This window comes from Heterodontus francisci, chromosome 18 (assembly GCF_036365525.1).
Source record: "Heterodontus francisci isolate sHetFra1 chromosome 18, sHetFra1.hap1, whole genome shotgun sequence".
NCBI classification, from domain to species: domain Eukaryota; kingdom Metazoa; phylum Chordata; class Chondrichthyes; order Heterodontiformes; family Heterodontidae; genus Heterodontus; species Heterodontus francisci.
In genome coordinates this window covers 42,078,603-42,096,638 of record NC_090388.1, presented here as the reverse complement: position 1 = coordinate 42,096,638, position 18,036 = coordinate 42,078,603, and positions in this window count along the sequence as shown.

Below are 18,036 nucleotides of genomic sequence, written 5' to 3'. Positions count from 1 at the left end.
TTCATTGTCCCAACAGTTTTGGAAAACATACATTTAATACAGTTGCTAGTAGGGTCCTATATTACCAAATGCAAAAACATTCATTCCATCTATTGTTGCTTTTTATGCCAGGCAAGCTTGGTCACCATGGGCCTAACTAAATGATACGGTAGTAAAAATAAGGGATGGTGTGTATCCCTTTTTACAAACCTCTTCTGACATTGGGATTGCACTGGAAGACTTGAAAATAGTTAAAATTATTCTAATCTTGAAATGCAGTCAGAAATATGACCCTGTGAATTGAAGACCAGTTAACACCCAAAGTGTCAACCTTGGCAAGAGGTAGCATTCTCACCTCTGACTCAGAGGATTATGGGTTCAAACCACAGTCTAGACCCTTGAGTACATAATCTAGGCTGATGTTTCCATTCTTTACAACAGTAACTACACTTCAAACATATTTCATTGGTTGTAAAGCACTTTGAAACCTCCTGCAGCTGTGGAAAGTGCTATATAACTGCATGTTTTTCTTTTCAAAGCAGGAAAATTATGGAAATAAAGGAACAAAAGTTGGAAACATCTTGAGAGAGACAACAAATCAAAAGAGTCTACATGGGATCATGAAAGAAGACCATGACTAAAAAAGAACATTCTCCAAAGATGTATGTAAGTTAAAATTAAAATGGACGGTCAGGTGTTCAGAAAGCATTTAGTGAGATGCTTCACACGGTATCCATGGTTAAGAATTCATGGAACCAAAGAGTTTAATAGGAAATAAAATTGATAAAGATAGGTCTTCAGAATTGTGTTGTAATAGCTCAACTCACTGTTTAGAATGTTGCACGATCCATCATGAGTTAACATTTTAAACCAGGGTTGTCCTACATCCTAGGGTTCTAAAAGAAGTAGCTGCAGAGATGGTGGATGCACTAGTTATGATTTTCAAACATTCCCTGGACTCTAGAACATTCCCAGCGCATTGGAAGTTACCAAATTGAACACCGCTATTCAAGAAAGGGGGGAGAAAGAAAATAGAGAACTACAGACCAGCTAGCTTGACAGCAGTCATCGGGAAAGTGCTGGAGTCTATTATTAAGGAAGTCTTAACAAGGCACTTAGAAAATCATAGTATGATCAGACAAAGTCAACATAGTTTTATGAAAGAGAAATTGTGTTTGACAAATTTATTATAGTTTTTTGAGGCTGTTGGGAAGATAAAGGGGAACCAGTAGATGTCATATACTTGGGTTTCCAAAAGGCATTTGATAAGGTGCCAAACAAAAGGTTAATATACAAGATAAAGAGTTGAGGGTAATATATTACCATAGATAGAGGATTGGTTAATGAACAAGAAGCAGAGTTTAGGGATAAGAGCATTTTCAAGTTGGCAAGCTGTAACGAGTGGAGTGCTGCAAGGATCAGTGCTGGGGCCTCAGCTATTTACAATCTATACTAATGACTTTGACAAAGAGATTGAAAGTAATGTATCTAAGTTTTCTGATGATACAAAGCTACATGGGACTGTGAGGAGGATGCAAAGAAGCTGCAAAGAGATATAGACAGGTTAAGCAGATGGACAACAAAGTCTCAGATGGAGTATAAAGTGGGGAAATGTGCGGTTATTCACTTTGGTAGTAAGAATAGAAAAGCAGAATTTTTTTATAAGGCGTGCAACTTATAAATTTTTATGTTCAGAGAAACTTGGGTGTACTCACACAAAGGACACAAAAAATTAGCTTGCAGGTAGAGCAAGCAATTAGGAAGACAAATGGTGTGTTGGCCTTTGTTGCAAGGGGATTGAAGTACAAGAATAAGGAAGTCTTGCTACAATTGTATAGGGTTTTGGTGAGACCACACCTGGAATACTGTGTGCAGTCTTGGTCTCCAAGGAAGGATATACTTGCTCTGGAGGCAGTGCAGCACAGGTTCACTAAATTGGTTCCTGGGACGAGAAGATTGTCCTATGATGAGAAACTGAGTAAATTGGCTCTATACACTCTGGAGTTTAGAAGAATGAGAGATGATCTCATCGAAACATGCAAGATTATGAAGGGGCTTGACAGGGTAGACACTGAGAGGTTGTTTCCTCTGGCTGGGGAATCTGGAACACGGGGGCACAGTGCAGGATAAGGGATCAATCATTTGGGACTGAGATGAGGAAAAATTTCTTCATGCAAAGGTTTGTGAATCTTTGGAATGGTCTACCCCAAAGGATTGTGGATGCTCCATCATTGAGTTAAGACTGAGATAGTCAGATTTTTAGTGTCTCCGGGAATCAAGGGATATGGGGAGCAGGCAGGAAAGTGGAGTTGAGACAGAAGATCAACCATGATAGTATCGAATGGCAGAGCAGGCTCAAGGGGCAGAATGACCAACTCCTGCTCCTATTTCTTATTATGTTTCTTATGTTATCAATACTGATTGCTTGTTCCAAGGACGAGGACTTGGGGTGAGCAAAGTCACAGTGTTGTGGAACAAGTGGTCGCCCAAAGGGAGAAGTTAAGTGCAGGAATGCAGTAGTAATAGGAGATTAGATAGTGGGAGGAGCAAACAGTCACTTCTGTAACCATAAATGCAATTCCAAATGGTGTTTTTATTCCTCCAGAATAAGGGATACAATGAAACAGGTGTAGAAGCTCTTGGAGACAGAGAAGGAATCAGCCAGGTCACAATTTAAGAACTGCTGACATAGGGATGAACAAATTTCAGATGCTGCAAAACCTGTTTCAACAGTTGAACATTAGATTAAGAAGCAAGACCAAAAAGATGTAGATGTGTGTTCTTCTTCTGTTGGTGGGGCGGTAGTGAGATGTGGCATCTGCCAGTCCACGTGACTCTGCCACTAACCTACTAAAGTTTCCCTAGAAGGACCTAAATTGTTGAGTTGTTGAAAGGTGAGAGTAGAATACAAATTTAAGATTATTGCAAAAAGAATTAAAGGGGAGGTTAATGAAAGGTGGATTGTAGGACACCGCAGGACTATCATTATGTAAGAACAACGGAAGCTATAGTGATTCCCACAACCTAAAGCCTCATGTCATTTTAGCTAAAGGAGTGAGCATAATGGTAGGTTTAAGCAGCAGTAGGGAAGTGAAATGGAAGAATATGTAAACTATATTGAAAAGTAAGATTTTTAATGATTTCGTTGGCAGTGATTTTGTTAAATTTCTAGCTGATCACAGAGTACAGCAGCAGACTTTATCCAGAATAATACACGTCTTCCATTTTTCACTTCCTCTGGAATGTCCTGGAAACACAAATATAATTCATAGGTTCGATACTTTGATCTAATTGTGTTCTGATTCTGAAATCAGCATCACCTTTTAAGCACAGCATAATTTAACAAAAATGTGAAGTATGCTATTGATTTGTAAAGTGCTCTTTTTAAATCCTTCCATAGATCATTTAACAAAGCTTTCAAATTATTGTTTATGACTTTAGTACAATATTTACATTTAAGATCCTGCGTTCTCATTTATTTTGAAAATTCTATCTGTATTTTTATCCATATGCATATAGATATATTAGGAAAGACTAATGTTTCTAAATTTTTATTCTATACATAAATAGCATGTTTTCCTCACATCATTTTAAATAACACTTTTTAAAATATGACAGTGATAGTTGATTCATAACAGAGTTAGATCAGGCAATAATATCTATGAATCATTCAGTTCCCACAACTCCTCAGAGAAAGTGAGAAATGGCAATTTCTGTAATTTTGCACCTCTGTCATCAGGTGCTCATTCTTATGTTGCTGTTTTGATGTCACATCCCTAATGCTCTTCATTCTGAACTATTGCTGCATTTACATCAACAAATCTCATCCAAAGAAAGCCCAACTACTTTTCATAAGCAAAGACAAGTCAAAAATTAGCTTATTTAAATGTGCAAATTGGATTATTAAGGATAATTACAGAGGTCTGTGAAGGATTCCTTAGTTTTGGACTTCTATTGAATAAGGAAACAAACATAGGACTACGTACACTTGGGTCATCTATTTCAAAGCACCATTATAATGCAATTTAATGCTGTTATTTCAAATCTTTAATTATTGCCATTGTCCAATGATAACATCCTGCATGTGAAACAAATGCTGGAATTACGATTCAGTGTATCATAAAATTGAGAACAAAATGCACTAACTACAATATAAAAAGTAACTGGTGTGACTTTACAATCTGGTGATTGACCACATATGCCCTAAGAGAGCAAATATTAAATACTGTTATTAAAGACTATTTGTTCCCCACCTCATTCGCTTTCTTTTCACGTTGATTTGGCACATTGCCTGGAGATTGCCATCATGCAGCACTGACAGCCTCCAGCAAAACAATGTCGAAGGAACTCTCTGAATTTCCGAAAGAATGACTACACTATAATGTTGAACCATTTATTACACAATGTAACTCAGATTGCTTTAAAACAAGCACTAGTAGACAAGTATCACTGCATTGTGCTAAATGGAGCTGTCACTGCACTGGCACTTTGTATTACTCTGTTTTTTGCTGTTCAACATTTCTATCAACATGCTTCACCACAAAAGCAAGCATGGTAGCACAATTGGCATTTTTCTGCACTAAATTATGAAGCCTTATTCAATATTGTAAAATAGCATATTTAACAACAAATGGCTCTGCTGGGACCAAGCTCAACAACAGTTTCTGAATTTTCTCAGATTTTACCAGTTCAGATACTACAAAGGATTTTTTTTTAAATCCAGATATGTAGGTTACCAGTTGATCCCTAATTGGGAAAGTGGAGAAGTCGATTTGGTTGAGGTATAGGAGCTACTCTGCAGTGTAGGCTAAGCAGCTGGGGGTCACAAACTGAAGTGATACAGGGTCACCACTGGTGGAATGGTGGAATTATAACATGATTATAGGAAATTTCCATTACAAACATGGACATAACAGGGAGCAAGGTCTTGCACAGAGGAAGTGTGCAAAGACAGAAGGGGGTCTGAATTTAACATTGTTGCACAGGCCTACATCAGGTGCAATGATAACTAATTTAGGAGGATTGAGGACCTTGCTTGATCTGCACTGTCCCCTCCTAAATTGGTCAGGCCTTATTTTAAGTGGCCCTGTTGCCTCCTTGTAATGACTGCAGGCCTCATTTCAAAATGAAGCTCCTGCACCCATTTGAAACCTGGATTGTTATATTTGTTTGCCCTAGTCAGATGCACAACCTCTAACTGGTAGTTGTGGGTCTTGTGCAGCCTAACTAGTGGTTCCTCAAGGGCTCCAGAAATGTGTGATTTGTGAAGTTGGGAAGGAACTGGTGTGCTCCTCCTGGTTCCACAAAACAACTGTGGACTACTGCCAAGTCACCTTTGCACTCCTCCAGTAGCCTCCACCCACCAAACTTATTTGTGGGTCTCAACTGTATTTCAAATTAGATAGTTAATCAAGGACCTGGCAGAAACTGGGCAGGTGAGCTGGAAACATTACCTCGGTTACCTATCTGTCCTTGAGCCACTGGGGGAAGATGGGTGGAACCTTATGACGGCTGCGGCATTCCCGATGACGGGGCCAGAAGTTGTCATAACTTCCGCTCCCGCCGCAAATCCCGTTTCCCACGTGATTTAGTATTTACATTAGCCATGCAGCAATGGGCACAGGGAACACGTGGGATCATGCAGCGGGGGCGGCCTTTCATTGGTGGAACCCGCTGTCACTGCCCCAAGCACCATGATTGCCACAGATATAAAACATTCTGTGCTTGCAGCCTCAAAGAGCAGCAGCCTTCCTTTCATGTAAATATCTTCAGAATAACTTAGTTGAAGCTTAAATCAAAATGTTTCTGCCTCAATTATTTTGTGAAACTCACCACCAACTTCATCTCATTTATTTTCCCTACAGCCAAAGTGAATCAAATGGCAGCCAGCAGGCAGCGTCCTGCCCCATGATTCAGTGATACCTCCCTGCAGGTTCTCCTCCAGGCCGTCAGGGGAAGGCAGGAGGTCCTCCTCCCTGCAGATGGAGTGCGAAGACCTTCCCGCCTCATCAAGGCAGCCTGGATGGAGGTGGCGGAGAAGGTCTCGAGCCATGGGGTAACTCTTAGAACATGGGTACAGTGCTGCAAGTAAATCAATGACTTGCACAGATCAGTGAGGGCAAGTGGTCCTGGCGAGGCTGCTCCATTGGTTTTTTTCCATGGCTGGTTGTCATTAAGGCAGAGGGTACAAAAGGAATGCAGTCGAAGGCATGAGCAGCCTTGGTTCCATTTACTAAATGATGAAGATTGGCATTGTTTACGTGATTGGATGTGTCGTATGAAAGCCAATGCAGAATGAGTGATGTTGATGCATGTATGGAATGGTTGTGATGTATCATTTTCCATGTCATTAAATCTGCACTATCTGTTGCAGGAGAAAAGAAGCCACAACCAGCGTGAGCGTGCTACGACAGGAGGAGGGGCTCCTGACATAAGGCTGCTGACCATGGCTGAGGAAGAGGTCTGTGAAATCGCGAGAGAGGAGGGAAGGCAGGGTGAGAGGAGTGGCGAGGCAGGAGCCACAAGACTTAAGAATGAAATGTCATCTTGCAGCCATAAGTGGAAACAAAAGGAAATTGTGTGAACTCATGTGAAGTACATGCTTAAAGTACCTCTGTTTGTGTCTCCACTGCAGGTGCCCATACTCGAGTAGCAGAATGCCATGTGGCCCAAGAATCCTCCTTTGGGGAGCAAGAAGAAGCCAGTGCCCCAGAGGGTGCATCGTCACCTGCCTCTTCTTCCACCTCCACCAGCGCAGATACATCCACGCGGTCTGTGGGGGATTTAAGATTAGAATCTGGGTCACAAGCGGGTGTGCACGACACAGACACATCCCAGCAGCTGAGGGAGCATGTGTTAGCCGGGTCCCCTGACAATCGGAGGAAGGTTGGGGTCCAGGCTCCTGCTTAGCCCTATCCTCATGATGATGCTCTGTTTGTTGCTATGAGAAGTCTGCTGGATGTGCAGCAAAGCCATGTGGAAAATATGTTGGAGATGCCTGAGGTCATGCGTAGCTTTGCGCGTGCCATGGAGGAGTCCATGCAAGCCATGACATCTGCCATATCCCAGGAATTTGAGCATATGGCTTCCTCAGTAGAGAGTTTGGTGAGCTCCGTGGCAAGTCTGGTTGAGCACTCGAGTCATATGTGACCTGACCTGCACTCCATCACTGTTGCAGTAGGCACCATGCAGCAGAGTCTAAGCAAGACAGGGGACGATGAACCTGGACCTCCTTTCAGGTGCTCCTTCCCCTCAGGGAGACAGGCAGATGCCATCCTGCACACAGATGGAGGACGAGCATGTGCCAGCTTCCTTGGGGGTCTTCCTTTCAGGACACCCAAGGGAAAACGGCGTCTCATCCTCCTCTCCTTACCTCCAGCTGGCGAGCACATGGGGGGTACTATGCACTATAGCTGCACTCTCCCTGATGTCCCTTGTATGTCTCTCCATGGCCCACATATCGATGATGGTGCCATTTTCTTTGTTGTCCTCCTCCTCACCCTATTCATAGTCATCCTCATCTGAGGAAGACTGATGTTCCTCCTGTTGCTCCACCTGCAGAATGTTGTCATGTCTAATTACAAGGTTGTGCGAGGCACAACAGACAACAATTATTCATGACACCCTCTGTGCGGCGTACTGAAGAGCCCCTCCACACCGGTCAAGGCAATGGAATCGCATTTTCAGCATGTCAATGGTGTATTCATCTGGTGGATGCTTGTGCAGCATTGTATGGCTCTTCAGCAGTGCTTTTGGGATGATGTACTGGTGTCATCCACCATGTAGAAAGGGGGTAATCCTTGTCATCCGGATGCATCTGTCCACTTCGGCTCATTCCTCAAAAACAGCTGGCAGCTGAGAGTTCCTCAAAATGTGGGAGTCAGGACAGCTCCCTGGGAAACATATGCAAACAGGCATGATTCTTTGCCTGTGGTCATAAACCAGCTGCACTATTAAAGAGTGGAAGCCTTTGCGATTAACAAAGACAGCAGGCAGGTCCTAGTGAGCTCGAATGGTCACATGAGTGCAGTCAATCACCCCTTGCACTCTAGGGAAACCAGTGATGGTGCTGAAGGCTGCAGACCTTGCTGCTTGGCTGTCCTCATCTACAAGTAAGTAGATTAAATCATTGGCATACCAAAAAAGGGCATTGGTCACCACTTTGATGTACCTGTGGGTCGCAGACTGAGATGCCACATATGTTACCCATTGACACCTGATAGCAAGGAAATTGAGTGCAGTAGTAACTTTGAGGGTAGGTGACATGGGGTTCCCAATGAAAACAAGCAGCTGCAGGTAATGCTGAAAGATAGTACACATTTCTGTCGCCATTGCAAGTCACATCCTCATGCTTCTCTGACATTGCCTCTCTGACATCTGAAGGTAATGTGTCCTTGTCCTGAGGATGCAATGACACACTAGTGCCCATCTTCGATAATGCCTTTCCTGGATGGTTTCATTCTGAGCAGCCTCACCCTCTTGTGCTGCCTGCTGCTCCTGTTGAGGCATCATCTGTTCATCGCCAAGATCCCTCCTCAGTCTCTCCCTCTGCAATTGTTTACGTCTTAGAGGATAAATTGCATGTATGAGGTCTTTGCAGCTTTTCAATTGCTGAGATGAGAAGAGTGCTGTAAAACCATCCTTCTTCTGCCATTCAGCAGAACCATGAAAGCCATGAGCAGATCGCTGTTATGTGCCTCACATTTGCATGCAGCAGGAGATCCCACCCACCATCATTTGTCTCCTCCTAATCGACTTGCATTCCTTGATTGGACACATGGTTTGCACTTCTCTTCTAGAAAATGTTGCATCTGCGATACCAGGCAAGTTTGCCCTCCTTCCAACCTCCTCCTGCCACCTTCCAGCCTGCACCCATCACCCTTGACCCTCCCAACTTAACCTTCACCCTTCCCCCTGTTACCATCAATTTAAACATGCCATCCCTCTCCCCCACCCCCGAGTCCCGTCGCCATCCAACTACCGACTCTCACCCTTGAACCTCCAAGAATCCACCTTGATATAGTTAGAGACTCCCAATACCCTCCCTATAATGACCTCAAATACCCTACCCTAAGTCTCGACCTTCCCCCCTACCGTATACTATTGCCCCCTTTGACCGTGACCGTACCTTCTGCCAGCCAGTACACTGATGTGGATACACAGGACTCCCAATGGCGACAGCGATCTGCCCTCCTTATAGGCCCCTCAGGACCATCGGTTTACTGACAGGAACACATCAACTCACCACCCCCTGCAACTGCACACGGCCAGCCTCATCATCAAAATCAGCCACTATACACCCTGGGAGGTGCCCCCCTCCTTCCCCTGCTCCTCCATGCACCTGAGACCCCAACCTCTCCCTCTCCAACTACCCTCCCCTGCTGCTCCATGTACCCGAGACCCCACCCTGTCCTCCCCGACTACCCTCCCCTGCTCCTCCATATAGCCCCCGCTCATGCCGTCGCCACCATCCCCTGAGATGATTCACCCTTGCTGGTGCCAAGCCTGGAGGCAAATATCCATTCCAATGCTGGTGTTAGTTTAGTGGCTGAGTGAAAGTGAGAAGAGCACAGTGCTGAGACTCGACTGCACAAATGCAACTGTTGCACGCCACGTTGAAACATTCGTGAACCGGGAAGCACAGGAATATTGCTCGCCGTTCAGTTAATTTGGCAGGTAGGACTAAATCCTAACTATGCATAAGGTAATAAGTATTCATGGCATGTAAATTAATGCAAAGCTGCAATTTGCCACCGCGTGGGGTAATCCAGCATGCTGCAAACCCATCGACGACTTAATTCCTCTAAAATATACTACCATCGGGAATCCGAAAAAACACCTCCAGCCTAATTATATCGCCCTGTACACCACCAAATCCATCATGGTGGACAGCATAAAATTCTCCCCGAGGTTCCAATTTTGGTGATTGAGCTCCCTACCTATCAGTATTATGGGAGTAACTTCACCACCTGGATTCAGCATTTCAAGAAGGCGGCCCATCACCACCTTCTCAAGGGCAACTAGGGATAGCCAATAAATGCTGGACCTGTTAGTGACAGTCACATCCCTAGAATTAAGTTAAAAATAACACAGAAAGCTAATTCTATCCTGGAGATTCATATAAGGACATCATTACCAAGGCTTTCACCTTTACTCTGTCTATGAGAGGTTAAGTCATCTGATAGACCTAGAAAAATGGGAGATGAACAAGCATTAGGATGTAGTATTGATGATAAACACAACAGATCACCGGCAGCATCAGTTTGGCTTATGTTGTGTGGCTGAATTTTACCCTTGGTGGACGGGAGCCGTCCACCAACAGAAAAGTCGGTGGCGAACCCGCCTCCACCTGGCCTGGGCATCCAGACCGCATTTTACGGTCCCCAGGTCTTTAATTCGTCTGAGGCGGGACTTCCACCTTATTGAGGCAGAAAGTCCTGCCTAATGGAGCTGCCGGCCAATCAGCGGGCTGGCATCTCTCTGTCCCAGAAGAGCCACCGGGAGCGGTGGCCACTGCTGGGACTGCAACCCAGCCATCAGAAGGAAGATGAAGGATGGCCCCTGGAACAGGTAAGTTTTTGGGGCCTCGCTGGGAGTGATTGGTCAGGCCCTGGTGAGACAATGGTGATCGATTGGGTGTTGGAGGTAGTTGGGGCATTAGGGGAGGCCCTCCATCAGGCACAGGGTGCCTGATCATGAGGGACCCCCCCACCAGGCCATCAGAAAGCTGTCTACTTTTGTCATGTGGCTTTTCTCGGGCCTGTGCTGCCCAACCGGCCAAGGGTAAAATCCCCGTGGTGGTGGGCAGAGGCCCTTAAGTGGCTGTTAACTGGGTACTTAAGGGCCTTGATTGGCCTGGGGCGGGCCGTTTTTTGCTGCCGAAGCCCTGCTTAAAGTGGTTGCGGAGGTGGGAGCATATCGGGAAGAGCCCCCCTAGGTCCTCCTGCTCCATTTTACGCTGACCCCCTGCCACCTTTCCGCTCTTTTGTGGGGGGGGGGGGGGGGTGGTAAAATTCAGCCCAATGTGTTTGAAGGGAGTGCACTGGGAGTTTTATTGAGAACAAGTGAAAAAAATAACTGGAGTTGGCAAGGAAGGCCAAGGCTGGAGCATACAAAGGATCATTTCATGTCCTCACTCTATTGAAGAGGCCAGAGGTACAAATTTCAAGGGCTCAGCAGTTAAAAAATTATTTCTGTCCACCAACCTTTGCTGTAGGCACTGGACGACCTGCCGGGAAGCTAACCAGATATTGCAGATAATATTTCAGATAGCCCACTACCCACTTGTGTGAGGTTCTCATGCCTGTTATCACCACTGAACAGTAAACCATGGAGACTCCTATTTGCTCATGAACTGGTCAAATAATGTTAAAATTCTGGACGCAGGTACAGAATTCCCAATTTATCCAAATATTTACCCTGCCCGACTGTTGATCAATCCTAAAACCCAGCCAGGAGATCTTATTGTTTTTATTTTATGTCAAGATATTACTTCAAATCTGTTAATTATTTTGCTGATTGCATTATTGTAAAATGAACACAGTCTGGTTTATGTTATTGCAGCATCTAAAAATGCATTGTGAACCTGTTGATTGTTTAGTTTAGTTTAGAGATACAGCACTGAAACAGGCCCTTCGGCCCACCGAGTCTGTGCCGACCATCAACCAGCCATTTATACTAATCATACACTAATTCCATATTCCTACCACATCCCCACCTGTCCCTATATTTCCCTACCACCTACCTATACTAGGGGCAATTGCTAATGGCCAATTTACCTATCAACCTGCAAGTCTTTGGCATGTGGGAGGAAACCGGAGCACCTGGAGGAAAGCCACGCAGACACAGGGAGAACTTGCAAACTCCACACAGGCAGTACCCAGAATTGAACCCGGGTCGCTGGAGCTGTGAGGCTGCGGTGCTAACCACTGTGCCACTGTCAGGGATGAGAAATGGTCTTTGGGCTCATTGAGGTTCACACCTCTAACTCTCCCGTCATGCTATTGTTACGCCAATGTGCTTTGCTGAATGATAATTTTCTTTAATCCACTGACTGGAGATCTGAAGTTATATTTTTTTAAAAGGCACTTTTAAAAAGTCCAGCTAAAAGGACGACTTTGCTGGCAACTTAAGCTGGCTACCTAATTTGCAACATTGTATCCTACACTGCAATCCTTGTGAGGAGGGAGACAAAATGTCTGCTCATATCCCAGCAAGAACCAAGACCCAGGAAGTTTAAAGGAACTACCTGTTCTCTTTAGCAAGAGAGAAATACTGCTAACTGCGATGTTTTGAATCACTGAGTGACTGTCATGTGACAAGCCCCTCCCCATCTGTGGTTTTAAGCTTGTGTCTTTCTGCAGCAGAGAGAGGAGAAACAATTGGATTCTGGCACATGCAGACCTGAGTGGAGGTCTCTCGCTCTCTCTCCATTCCAGTTCGAAAGCTTTCAAATCCTGCCTGTTGACTGACCACCTTTGCATACTTTAGCTACAATCAGAAACCGCATTGGAGGAAATAATTCGCAGCACTGACTCCAAGAGACCAACCGAACCAGCCATCTACCTCTTTAAACTAAAAGCCTCAGGACCACCGAATTCAGCTAGAAGCCAGCCAAATCATAAAATGCCATAGACTGTATACCCTTTTTTATGGACTCTAACTCAACCAATCTACTTTTCCCCACTCTGTAACCTATTTGAGTGTGTGTAAACCTCCAAAGTGTGTGTGTGAGTGAAAGTTGGCTTATTGTTTATTATTTTATTAGTTCTGTTTAGGTGCAATAAATCTCTTTCTTTGTAAACTCAAGAAAACCTGTCTGATTGGTTCTTGTTATGATCATAGCAAATAAGTGATCAAACACCTACTGAATTGACCAGTACATCCACTTTAAGAAAGAATTAAACCTGTTGTGTTCAAACAAGGAGAGTGAAAAGAGGGAAGCCCTTCAACCCCTCCTCACTTGATCGTAACACCATCCAATTGAGTTTTGAATAACCACCATGTTTTGCCTCTGTTGCCCTGCTTGGTAGATGCTAATCATTCTAGCGGTTCATGTTTCCAGTCGGGTTGTTCAGTATTAGCATATAATAAACACTAATTTTATTTGATTTATTTCACAAACTTGGCCATGGGTAAGATTCTGAAGAATTCTATTGCAAGAAAAAAATTGATCTTCATGATCACAATAAAATCAGATGTTTTGGCTTGACCCTCTAGTCCACACAGACCACATTCTAGGCTAAATGCGATGCTCAATTGTGTTTAGCTGTGTAAATGGCTATGAAATTTTGATGACTTGACACACAAAGCTGGGAGCATCAGATTGACAGATAATGTACTGATGTTCTGGTAATGATGCAGCTACAGGAAGAAATGATGGCTTTCACTGGTGCACATTTCAGTTTAAATATAAAGACAAATCTCCATTCAGCTATTTCTTTTTTTTTAAGATTGCTCTGCTTTACAGAACTTCTTATAAATATGAAGATGGAATTGGTTAAAAGGCAGTGAACAAGGTAGTTTTCAATTATCAGATTTACTTCCGGTTTCTTCGAATGAAAGTACCATTGGCAATAATGCTGCTAGAATAGTGCTTTTGGCTTAGTAAGTTTAATAGTGCCATACTTAAATATTAACGTTTAGTAATGGAGACATTGCGAAATTCAACAATTTTCAACAAGTTTGTATTACTGTACAAATGGATGTAATAGTTGGTTCATACACAAAGTGTGTAGTTTAAAAGTCAATCTAAGAATTATGATAGACACACTATGTAAACTCATGTGGACTCGCAAACAGTTGCAAAAACTGTATCCCCGATTTTAACTCAAAGTGAATCAGATGGGCGAGGGCGTAGGGCATATTCAGCGTGAGGCCAAGGCAATTTTAACTCCTGGGCCTTACTTTAGTGTGATTGATGGGCTGCCATCCCGGCCTGCACACCTGACAAGCACAATTTCCAATGAGACTCCCGAAGCCTATTAAAAGCTGGAATGCATTTCTTAAAGAGCAGTTGAATCCCCACTTGTAATGATCATTGGATAACTCTGGAATATGTTTTATCTGCAGAAATGACCTGTAGGGCTGCCCCCACTTTCCTGAAGCTTCCTTGGACATCCTAGTGCAGGTATGTAGCATGAGGCTAAGGAGAGAGCAACTGTTCCGCATAAAACTCGAGAATGTCCGCAATGAAACTGGCCTGGAATGAGTTGGCTAAAAGGGTTCGCACCACCTGCATCAGCCAATGAACTTGGTTTAATATTGAAAGATGTTCAATGGCCCCATGTGAAGCAAAGGTGATTATAGCTCTTCATCTCTCCACTCCTCTCTTCACAGACCCTGACAGCACTCCTGTCACCTCTTCCCCCACTACTCTTAGCAATTCCCTCCCCCCATGGCATCCATCAGCATAGAATCATAACCCATCTCAATCTCATTCCAAGCATACTCACCTTTCTTTCCTCTTTCACATCACACACTAACACATTATCTTCTCACATAACTCGGGGTTAATGGTTTCCCTACTTATCTCCTGCCCCTAATTCTTTGCTGTTGTCTCTGTCTATCTACCACCCTTTCTGTTCTCCTTTTCTTTCCCTCGCTTAACTCATACCCCAAGTTAAAACTGAGGCTTTTCGGTTTACTTTTCACATGTGACTCTGGATCTTCAAGTTACATCTCTAAACTCTAACTCACCCTGAAGAGAACTCCATCAAATCTATTCACTAACGTAAAACCTGTTTCTTCCTTTTGCACTTCCGTTTTGAAATAGGTTTACTCAAGCTTCATCCTATTTTTGATATAATTGATACACAGTGTAAAGTTCTTGTGACTGACACATCTTGAGCCAACATCTCAGCATACCCCAGCAAAAAGCCACTCAATCCCCACAGAGCACAATAGTTCACTAAGCAAGTTATAGCCTCCTTTGAATAATTTTCAGCATAAACCAGATGATGCAGCTGACTTCTTGTTATCCATATTCTCTCTCCGTGTTTCTCTGAATGAGTCTGCCTAGCTTGATGTCTAAGAGCAAACTTAATGGGGGCTCAACCGACCACACCTGCACCATAAACAAAAGTCCATTCCTAGACTATCCTCTCAGAGGTTCTGCTCAAGACTGCCTGCCCTGATTCATTTGTCGAATTCATCACTGAACAGTGTGCAGCACCTCTGTAAGGAATGTTAGTAAATGCAGTATTAAATCTGCCACCTAAAATGTTGATTTATCTGTAGTGAACATGGCAGTAAAACTGAAGCTCAGGAGACATTTAGAAAACGCCCTAATCTGATTTCTAGAAAACCCAGGGTTAAAGCAGAGAGGAGGGAGGATTGGGTGATTTGAATGGGCTCTCTCAATTGCCAACAGTTTGATTTCCAAACATCAGCAGATGCTAGGTCTGACTCAGTTTACATGTGTTAGATTCAGACTTGTGAAGCCATAATAAACTTCTACTATAACTAAAATCAATTTAAAAATTAATTCATGACTTTGTAAAATGCAACCTGAAATGTTGTGTCGTGAGTGAGTTTGTGGTAGAGGATGGCTCATTAAAATGGAGCTGTGGGCTTTCAAAACTGATTCTTTTTATGAGGTGGTGGATATATACTTGGAAGCACAGCGCCTTTGGGATAAATCAGGATTTTCTCAATTTTTATTACGCTATTTCCCCCACAAAATGCACAGCTGGATTAACAAACATTCCATTTTATACCAGTTAAGTGGCTTATTAACTGCCTAAGTTGTTCTAAGGAATTGCTGATACAGCTGTGTCATGATTGTCTGCTATTTTCTTCATTATCACTAATGAAATTGTATTCTCTGGAACTGCTTGTTTCAAACCCAGTATGTTCCTGTAAATCCATTAGTGGCTCATAAATTACAATGGAAATCAGACATTTCTCTTGATATTTGAGCAGAGGGAAATATAGCCCATTTTATTCTGTCAAAAATGTGTGTTCAAATGAATAAATAATTGAAAGAGTTTTCATTTTGATTGGATGACAATAAATCTGACAATTTATTTCATTTTAATGTTTGTAATGGTTGAATAAAAAGATTGTATGATGAAATGTTTATTTGTTTGTGTGTGAAGTGTAATCATTTGGACTGTTATTTAATAGAAATCTGCAAACAGGTAACTCAATAAAAAAAGAGAAAACTGACATAAAAACAAGAAATGCTGCAACCACTCAGCAGGTCTGGCAGCATCTGTGGAAAGAGAAGCAGAGTTAACGTTTCGGGTCAGTGACCCTTCATCGGAACTGACGTTTACCTAGCATCTTTTTTACAAGATGATGGAGACCAATGCTAAATTATCAAAGAAATAACTTTTATATGCCCTTGTGTTTATTATTAGTAGCCTATGGCTATCCGGGTGAAATTTTGAATTGGAAATAACAAATATATGAGACAGCTAGTTTTGCTATTTACTATAAGGGATTTTCAATAATCAAGATGGATTTGCAGGCATGTCATAAACCCAAGATATAGCACTTGCTTTATACATTTCATCAACTGTTTACATTAAAAGCTAAAGATAAATAGTGTTCTCTCTAACAGTACCACGGGGAAATTAAAGGTTTGACAGACCTTGAGCAGCTTGTATATAGTCAATAAATGCTGATCAATTACATTTTGCATCACTCACCAACTGAATGAAAACCTCAATAAACTGTTTATGAGATATCAAGATTTAAAACATTGAATTATACTGCTTTACCAATTTACAATTTGGTTCACCAAATCTTTGAAACATGCTACAAAATTAATTGCAATAAAGGTGCTATTCTGGAAGATTTTGCTGAGAAATGTCAGATTTTGTTACAAATTAGCAGATAAATCAGAAGCTCATTTCTGAAATAAGCACTTTTCCCAAATTATTTTTTGCAAAAATAAAATCCACATCTAATCTACCAAATACAATATTGAATCTTGATAGTAACATAAATCTTATTAGTTCCCCCAAACACCAACAAGGACAGTACAAACTGCCTGTTCTGTGGACATCCATGCTGATCCTGCATCAGCATGCGAGGACCCACAGAAGACGACAAAAATCATTTACAGCTTGGACGTACTCGAACAACGAGCAGTCTACCACGCTATTATAGCTTCTTTTAATTTTAGCTGTATTTTTAGTCACTTTTGCTGGTTTAAGTTAAACCAGGAATGCAAAATGTTATAATATTTTTCTTGTTCTCCATGATAAATCAGAATTATCATCTCGCTACACCCATTGAAAATGATTGCAGTTTCCTTGACTTCCAATTAAATTACACAGCAGTTATAAGAAACATCTCTAGCCTTAATAATTTCTTTATTGAATTGTGAAATACGCAAGCACAGTGTTGGCTGAATCCAACTTAAGAGCTAGGAAAAAATTTAAGGGACGCATGTGTTCTTATCCAGATAGGATAGAACAAGGTTTGAGCACAACATATTAAGTTCAAGGATGCTATGAAATGGGATATTGAGCAAACAAATATGAGAGTAAGTCTGCTGGCAGGTACAGTTTTGGCTCATTAAATAACAATTCGATCAAATTAGATTTATAAATAGTCCGTTCACAATGACCTAGAATTAGTAAATATTTGTTTCTTTGCCAACATTTTTATCATCGACAGCAGAATGCAAGTCACACCAGTGTATTATTCCACATTCCCAATGGAATGATAATTTTTGGTATAAATATTGAAAGAAAAGGTCTTGTACTAAATTGTCACATAATCCTAATCATCGTATAGAAGATACCTTTTAGTCTTTCAGTCTTCTCCTGACCCTTCATTTATGCTTTCAAATTTCAAATCTGAGGCAGCCTGGGAAAATTTATTTTGCCCAAAAGTCCCTGTCTAGTGACATTGTGAAGCAGGATGGAAGACTATGGATAGCACATCAGATTTATGAGGTAATTGGAGAGATTCATGAACCTGCTTGAGGAAATGCTACATAAAATATCTGCCCCTAGGCTGCATCTGGCATAGTTTGAAAAAATGCCAGAAAAAGGAGGTTCTGTAATATCTCCCTTGGTAACATTTTAAATAATTTAGGATTGT